The sequence below is a fragment of the Crinia signifera genome, chromosome 8 (genome assembly GCF_055691185.1).
Source record: "Crinia signifera chromosome 8, ASM5569118v1, whole genome shotgun sequence".
Classification (NCBI taxonomy): domain Eukaryota; kingdom Metazoa; phylum Chordata; class Amphibia; order Anura; family Myobatrachidae; genus Crinia; species Crinia signifera.
The window spans coordinates 151277665-151285766 of NC_139224.1; the positions used below are offsets into that span (position 1 = coordinate 151277665).

General features: G+C 45.3%; 1 protein-coding gene across 1 annotated transcript in view; it reads right to left on the reverse strand.

The window, feature by feature from the left end:
* RAB3B (RAB3B, member RAS oncogene family) overlaps nucleotides 1-7536 on the reverse strand; it is a 135783-nt gene extending 128247 nt beyond the window's left edge. The window contains exon 1 of the mRNA XM_083157400.1: nucleotides 7268-7536. The gene's annotated coding sequence lies outside the window, so the exon portion shown is untranslated. The remainder of the gene's footprint in view (nucleotides 1-7267) is intronic.
* Nucleotides 7537-8102: the final 566 nt, after the last annotated feature.

An 8102-nucleotide genomic window follows, 5' to 3' on the forward strand; every position in this document is an offset into this window, starting at 1 on the left:
TGTGGAAGGTTGAGCGGATAACACTTGTTCATAGGGAATGTTGTGGTGACGTAGGTCAGTTGTGGGTGGAGCTTAGAAGAGGATCGGTTCTTTCTTGGCCACCATTAATCTACTCATTAAAATGCAACTACTAGCTTTAAGTGTTTTAAATAAATTCAGCTAATAATTCTCTGAGTAGAAATGGTAGAGTACTTACTATAAAACTGTCGGGATCCTGGCTGTAGGGATGCCAGGGTCAGTATTCTTACCACAGACATTCTCTGTGTTGGGATCCAGTCCCCAACCTGTATATAGGATGCCATGGTTACAACTTATTATAATTCATTGGTGGCTAGATTCTCTAAACTTCAACAGTGATAAAATGGAGAGTGATAAACAGCCAGCCAATCAGCTCCTACCTGCCATGTCACAGGCTGTGTTTGAAAAATGTCAGACAGGAGCTGATTGGCTGGTTGTTTATCACTCTCCATTTTATCATTTTTGAAGCTTAGAGAATCTGGCCACCGGGTCAGATGTACTAAGCCTGAAAAGTGATAAAATGGAGAGTAATAAACCACAAACCAATCAGCTCCTAACTGTCATGTCACACAACATGGTTGATACTGGATATCTCTGGAGCATGGAGTGCTAACTTCATTTCAAAGTGGATTGAAAGAAAAGCTAATTATATATGTTGTATATGCACATGTTTTAAGGTGAAGGCGCAGTAGTAGTTTGGGGTGGTTTCCTTTCTTGTCACTTCTTATAACCCAGGTTGGTCGAGCCGGATTATTCAGTCTGGTGTTTTCACACCGCACCACGACCTGGGTGAACCCTACAATAACCAGGGTTGAGGTGCGGTGTGAAAGAGGTATTCTTGTGTGCTGCCTGTATGCCACCCATGCTAAAAATCTCCAGATGTAATCCAGCGATCTCTCTCTCTTCTCATTACACTATTCTTTTTCTCCCACTGATTTCCCCTTTCTCATTCGCCGCTGTAGTTCCACTAGTCTCTTTCTTTCTCTTGCCTACTATCTCTCTTCCCACACTCCGATCTCTCTTCACTCTCATGGTCTTGCTATTTGCCACCAAAGGTTAACAAAACATCCCTGGAGGTCTAGCAGGGACTTATCTGGTACAGCGTCTTTATTGGTGTCTTTTCTGAGACCTAGCCAATCCATTTCAGATTTTGATACATGCTACTCCTCCATGGGTCAGTTTGCGCATAAATACATATGCGCAGACCCACCACAATTGGAACGGGGGCGAATTTGGTTCCCAATTAGTCCCTTAATGATATCTGTTAATTGCAAGACGATTTTCTCATAGGATAATTATACTCACTATTTAACAAACACATAACCAAGCAACTGGCCCAAAACCTTTGTGAACACTAAAGTAATGCTGTCAATTTCTAACCAATCAGTAGACTGTAAGCTCTGCATAATAAAGTGTGTGGAACAAGTTTTCAAAATACAGCCAGCGACAGTGAATTTATTAAATGACGTTGTTTGCAAATTAATATTTAAGCTGGAGACTAATGCGCTGCCTCTATTTTTGTGTTCTCACCTTTCCTCGATCACTGTGTAAAGGTCACGCATCTAGAGGGAAAAAAATCACCTGTTGTCATGCCAATGCTACATGCTGCCGTTATCACTGGCACTTCCAGCTGGCGCTCCCAAACCTGTCATTCACACAACCAACTATAGCGGTCCTGCATCTCACACCAGCAGGCCAGCCAGGACCCCCGTGAGGTAGGAACTCTTCTGTCGAAGCAGAAGTTAAAACCTTGTGGTCGGTAACTTGAGAAATAAGCAAACGCAGGTGTGTAAATACGTTTTGTAATTCTGCATTTTCACAATTTCCTCCCACTCAGCTGAAAATGTCATCGGACTCTTCTTACATCGGTCTGTCTGTTGGTTATTGCCTAGTCTTGTTGTATTACAGCTAGTTCCCAATTGTAAAGAGCAATGGAATATGCTGCGCTGTATAAGTGACTTAGGGCCAGATTCTCTAAGCTTCAAAAGTGATAAAATGGAGAGTGATAAACAGCCAGCCAATCAGCTCCTACCTGCCATGTCACAGACTGTGTTTGAAAAATGTCAGGCAGGAGCTGATTGGCTGGCTGTTTATCACTCTCCATTTTATCACTTTTGAAGCTTAGAGAATCTGGCCCTTAATACATAAATATTGTTAATGGTGATGCTTGATATACTTGTGCGCTGCCAACCATTCTGTAAATGAAACCAAAATTAAGGATAATTAACCAATCACATCACCATACCTGCTAACATTAAAGCTGTGTACACACGGGGATGATATCAGCACATATCGCTGGCAATATGGTGAAAGTGGAAAAACCCCATGTCGACCTAATGGTGTTGACCTTTTTGGTGTCTACCCGTTGTCCGGATATCTGCTAGGCGTTCCCATGGGCGCATCCCCTGGCCCGCCGCACCACGCACCCCCGCCCACACTGTTATATGCGAGCGCCTGGAGAACACTCTATTCTCTGTGGCCACTCGCGCACATCGGCTGCACATGCGCAGAAAAAAAATATTGTGCTCCGTGCGAATTTGCACGGGAGCGTATGAACCAGAATCAGGCCCATAGTCCATTTGCTATGGCCTTGATGGGCTTTTCCGAACATTGCTCATGGGGGACGCCTCCTCCCTGGATTGTAAGACATGTATATTCTGCACGTGTATGTATTGCAGGGCCAGGTTCTGACACATAACAGTAAAGGTCATCTAACATCCAGTAGGTCTTGGAGTTGGGCAGGAGATCCCAATGCTTATGTGGGGTACACACCAGGAGGATTTAGCCCAAAATGAGCCAATTTAGATACAATCTCGACCGATTGTATGTAAATTGGCCGTGTTTTGGGCCATTTCAGTGCCGTTCTGATGCAATCCCGGCCCCGCAGGTTGTTAGGTCTTTTCTCAGATCCTACCTGCAGCAGGTAGGATCTGAGAAACGACCATTGAAGTGGGTGCGGGTCGTGATCAGATTGGATGCAGGTCCTGAGCGGAATGTAGGCGGGTCGTAAGTTTCGCCAGATTGTGAGCCGGTCGTACGATCCCCTAACAACCCGCTCACGAACTGCATCGTCCTGGTGTGTACCCAGCATTACGGCCCCGGACAGGTAAGTATCCTAACCTGAACTGGGGTCCGTGTCGATGGTGGGGGTGTGTGTGTGGGGGTGTCTGCACAGACCCCCTGTGCAAACGGCTTCAGCGAAATTCACACTCACCGAGTCATGCGTTCCGGGGGGGGGGCAGACACTGGGGCGGAGCAGTGGAATACCCAGAGTTTTATGGGCATCCCCATGAAAACGCCGGGCATTCTCCTGGGAATGCAGACGGGCCAATGCCTGCCAGGGGCAGGCGGCTGACATCACATGATCTGATGACCCGCCCCCTCGTCGGCGGACTGGAACGGAAATAAAAGTCAGTTTACACTGACTTTTATTTCCAAAGGGGAGATAAATCATTCCATGGTCTCTCCCCTTTGGCCGCATGGGAGGAGATGTGATCTCGTACATTGCACGTTACCAAGGGGACTTTCAGCTGGGGGTGGGCGTTCCGCCAGGCGGCGCTATGCAGCAAATGACCATTGCTTAGGGAGTGGTAGTGAATTAGGCATGGCCGGGAGGCTCCCGAAAATCGGGTCCACCCCCCGAGCCCCTGCTCCTCCCATCTTTATCCCCTGCATCTTTAGCCCTGCCCCTCCTCGAAGACCCGCAAATTGCGGGATGTGCAGTACTGGGGGCGGGGCTTGATGACATCTACATCAGACCCCACCCCCCGAAGTGCTTCTGACAGTCTCCTCTCCGGGCTTCTCCCAGAGAGGAGACTTTAAAGGTAGGTAACCCTGGAATCAAGCCCTATATCTCTATCCAAGGGTTAGTACATAGAACCCTGTATTAGCTAAATGACCGAAGTTGATTAGTTGCTTGGGGAATCTTCACTTTATTGTAATACCCTACTAAGTGATGTATTACTTGTGACTCTGAAGTGTGGTACAACGCATTGGATTACAAGGATGATCTTTCCCAGCAGTCTTTGCAGCTGTACAAAAGGTCAGGAGCATGTCAGATGACCAGTGGCGGTTGGTGATGGTTGGGGAGGACAGTGAGGATGGAGAAAAAAAGGAGCTGCGCTGCTGAGGTGCTGACTGACAAAATGGCTGTGTCAGCATTACATCATGATAGTGACTAGGACTCCTCTGTGAGAGGTGTGGAGGAGATGTCAGGAGGCTGGGGGCGGGATGTTATAACATCCGCGGCCCCCCTTCGCCGGACATCGCATTTTTAATAACGGCATATGCTGTAACATATGCCGTTATTAACGCAAGGGACAGCTCTTGCGGTAAGAGCTGTCCCTTGCGATGCGGTGCCGGTGCTGGACTTCCGGGTCTGTGACCCGGGAGTCCATCTGCGCATGCGCAGACCCCGGCACCGGCCGCAGGGCACGCTGGGAGGGATCCGTGACGGATCCCTCAAACAGCGCTGCGGTAAGAAGCCCATAGGCTTCTGCAGGGATTCGCCAGCTTTTGCTGGCGATTCCCTCCGCAGCGCTGACACTGCGGAGGCACAATATAGCATATAGAGATGCGGTAGAAACCCCGAAAACGGGGTTTTTACCGCATCTCTGCTATATAGAATCTCGCCCTGGATGATTGTGCCCAGGATAAGACTGAACAAGACCCAGCAGTAGGAAGGTACTGGGAGAAAGTGTATTAGAGAGCACCAGATGAAGGTGACAGTGGCCCAATATACTGTCTCCAAGATGACAGCCTGTGGTTAAGAAAGCTGACTTTAGTGAAAGATATTATTATAGTGCAGAAATACTCAGGAGCATCCAGAACTTTATTGCTGATAAAAACTAATGGAAGGTATCTTTATACATGCGGTGAGACATCACACAGACACTGTGCCATTGTCAGGCTAGATCCACTAAGATACCACTTCAGTGATAGTCTCTGCACAATTACAGCTAATTATAAATGAAAAGTAGAATAAACAGACTAAAACAACGCAAGTTGGAGACTTTGAGACAAATACAATTGGACAGTACATTACAATATTGCTGAGTATTCTAGCCAGTCTTCTAAGAATTAACAAGGATTTTAATGAAGTATCTTCACAAGGAATGGGATCATTCATCAGACTGCATTTAGGTCTACAGTCATTAGGTCGACTGGCAGGAAGGTCGACCTGACTTAAGGTCGACATGGGCTAAGGTCGACATGACTTAAGGTCGAATTTGCATAAAGGTCGACATGAGGAAGGTCGACTGGTCATAAGGTCGACATGGGTTTTTCACTGTTTTTTGATCCGAATGTCGACACAGTCGACATGGACACAGTTGGCAATGAGAATCGGACCCTCGCATCGCTCGCTTCACTCGCAATGCTTCGGGCACGGTGCCTCGCTGCGCTCGGCACACTATTTTATTCTCCCACCACGCCCTAGTGGATGGTAGGGCATGAAATACCGCCTGTCGGCACATGTCGGCTCAAAAAACAGTGAAAAAACCATGTCGACCTTATGACCAGTCGACCTTCCTCATGTCGACCTTTATGCAAATTCGACCTTAAGTCATGTCGACCTTGGCCCATGTCGACCTTAAGTCAGGTCGACCTTCCTGCCAGTCGACCTAGTGGGGTCGACCTAATGACTGTAGACCTAAGTTCATTCTAATAGATGACCGCATCCCCTTCACAAGGGACCAGCACCAGACAAGGGAGAACAGTAACGTCTCTTAGCCAATGGATTTTAGCCATATATTAATTTACCAAATGCAACAGCATTGAAAGGAGTGATCTGTGCATCATTTAAGACTGGCCAGTGAAGATTCACAGGACTAGACTTTGGGGCATAGTATATAAATTTGATGAAAGATAGTTATATATGTTATGTATATTTGCAGTTGTTTTTTTTTTGCAAGATGTTGCTTATTTTCTATTCCTAGCAAAAGGTTTCTCAATTTCAGTTGTATCCTTACTATAGTAATGTAATTTTTTTAGCAACATTAGTAATTTGTTATGTAACATATTGTAAGAGAAAGACCGATTACTTTCAAGTACAGTCATTTGCTTAAAGTGTATCTTACATAAAGTCATACTTTACTGTTAGTTCCAGTGTAATAAAATAGACTACATTTTTTATTATCGGGCATATACTTTTGGGAACCACTGGCCTCTCTGCTTGGGTAGGGGAAATCCATAACCGAACAGAACAGGGGAGCAATCCACACCTCTTGATACGCTAACGATACATACAGGTGTTACATTATCACTCTCCAACGCTTAATACATTTTTTTCCTTTAAGACACTATTAAAATAATAAATAATAATATTATTCATAGCAATATTTCAATCAGGCAGAATTGTTCGGGATACAATAGCATTATTGCCGCACAAATTGCAGTTTAGAGCGATTTCGTACAAATTGCTAATATAATGAACAGAAAATGCATATGTAAGTATCACCATCCCTATTTATTGTCTTACAATATGTTGGTAGTCGCAAACCCTAGGTTATTAACCCTTTGAGTGCCAACAACTCTCGAGAGATGCGCAAAAATATCTGCTCACATTTGTTATACGAATTCAAATAAAAAATGTGTAAAAAAATAATAATAATTATATTTCCTATATAAAGGTAACATTACTGGTCATTATGATGAATACAAGTGTTTGCTTGCCAATTTTCACACCAATTTTGACAAATTCACTTGACTCTCAAAGGGTTAATAATATATTTGCTAGCGCACATCCCTTCTGGAGCAGTTTATCCTCCTGTGCCCCTCACCCCCTGCACTTTACAATCCCCTCCAGACAGGATCACAATGCCCCGTCAGACTATTGTTAACCCCTTGCAGCCCTGCACACACTGGATGAGGCAGTTTAGCACCTGGGTGGTGATGAAGTAAACATGAGGCAATATCCTCTGAGAGGTTGCAGAATCTGACTGACGGAGTCACTGAGGTGGTGGGTGTCAGACAGGAATATGCAGGGCACACGGCAGACATTATACAGCATTTATTTACTAGATAATTCTAACAAAATGATACAGGTTACTAGTACAAAATTCATAATAATAGAACAAAGCACAAAAACTATTAATAAAAGGTTTACACTGAAATACAGATGGAGGGGAACTCATGAGCCTATGGATTTTAAGCTGTCCCAGCATCATGCCTAAGCTTTTGTTGTCAGGGCAAGCTGGGATTTATGGTTCCACAAGTTGCTATAAGAAGAGATACAGTAGAACTTTCTTACCTCGAGCTCCTGAGAGGCTGCTTCAGGATCCTGATTCCTCTAGGGACCCTACTCTCTTCTGTCACCTGTCAGCTCTCTCACAATAAGTTCTTGCCGTCTCTGTCCCTTTTCCTCCAGACTCTCCTTTATCTGTTTGTCTGGTCTCCCGTCTCAGCTGCCAGACTGTCAGCACTCAGCCCTGTCCATGCCTCGTACGCAACTTTCCATTCTGCCTGTATAATAAATCTCCTTTCCAATAATCAGCTCAGGTTTAAAGGGACTGAGACCTTTGGGGGCGTGGTTTTGTGTCTATACGTCAGGAGGTGTGTCCAAGACACCAGTTCCCTCTTCCATCTCACAGGAGGGAGAGAGCATTCATTAACTCCTCAGCGGCTGCTGTGTGGGTGATACAATTTATTATTTATTAACCCCTATTCACATCATGCCAGCACACTGCACAAACTGCAGCTGGAAGCACAGTCCTAAGCCAGGACTGGGGGCTCTGTAACATCATGCCTATTTATGCAGATGTAATGTGATATTATTGATAAATTATTAATATGAAAATTAAGATAGCTGGAATTAAGCAAAAATGTCCTGCCGGATCCAGTTGGAACGAACAAGAAAGCTGGAAGCGGAATGATAGTTTACGCTATCACTGTAATCTGCTACTTGCCTACCTGACCCTCTCCATGAGGGAGACAATGGATTCCCTGGTAATATATGATTGCCATCACCTGTGGTGAAACCATACTTCCCAACAGTCCCGTTTTTTCATGGGACGTTCTGGTTTTTTGGGACGGTCCCATGTCCTGCCAGGGGCCGGCAGTAGGGATCGCCATCGTTGCTTTTGCCA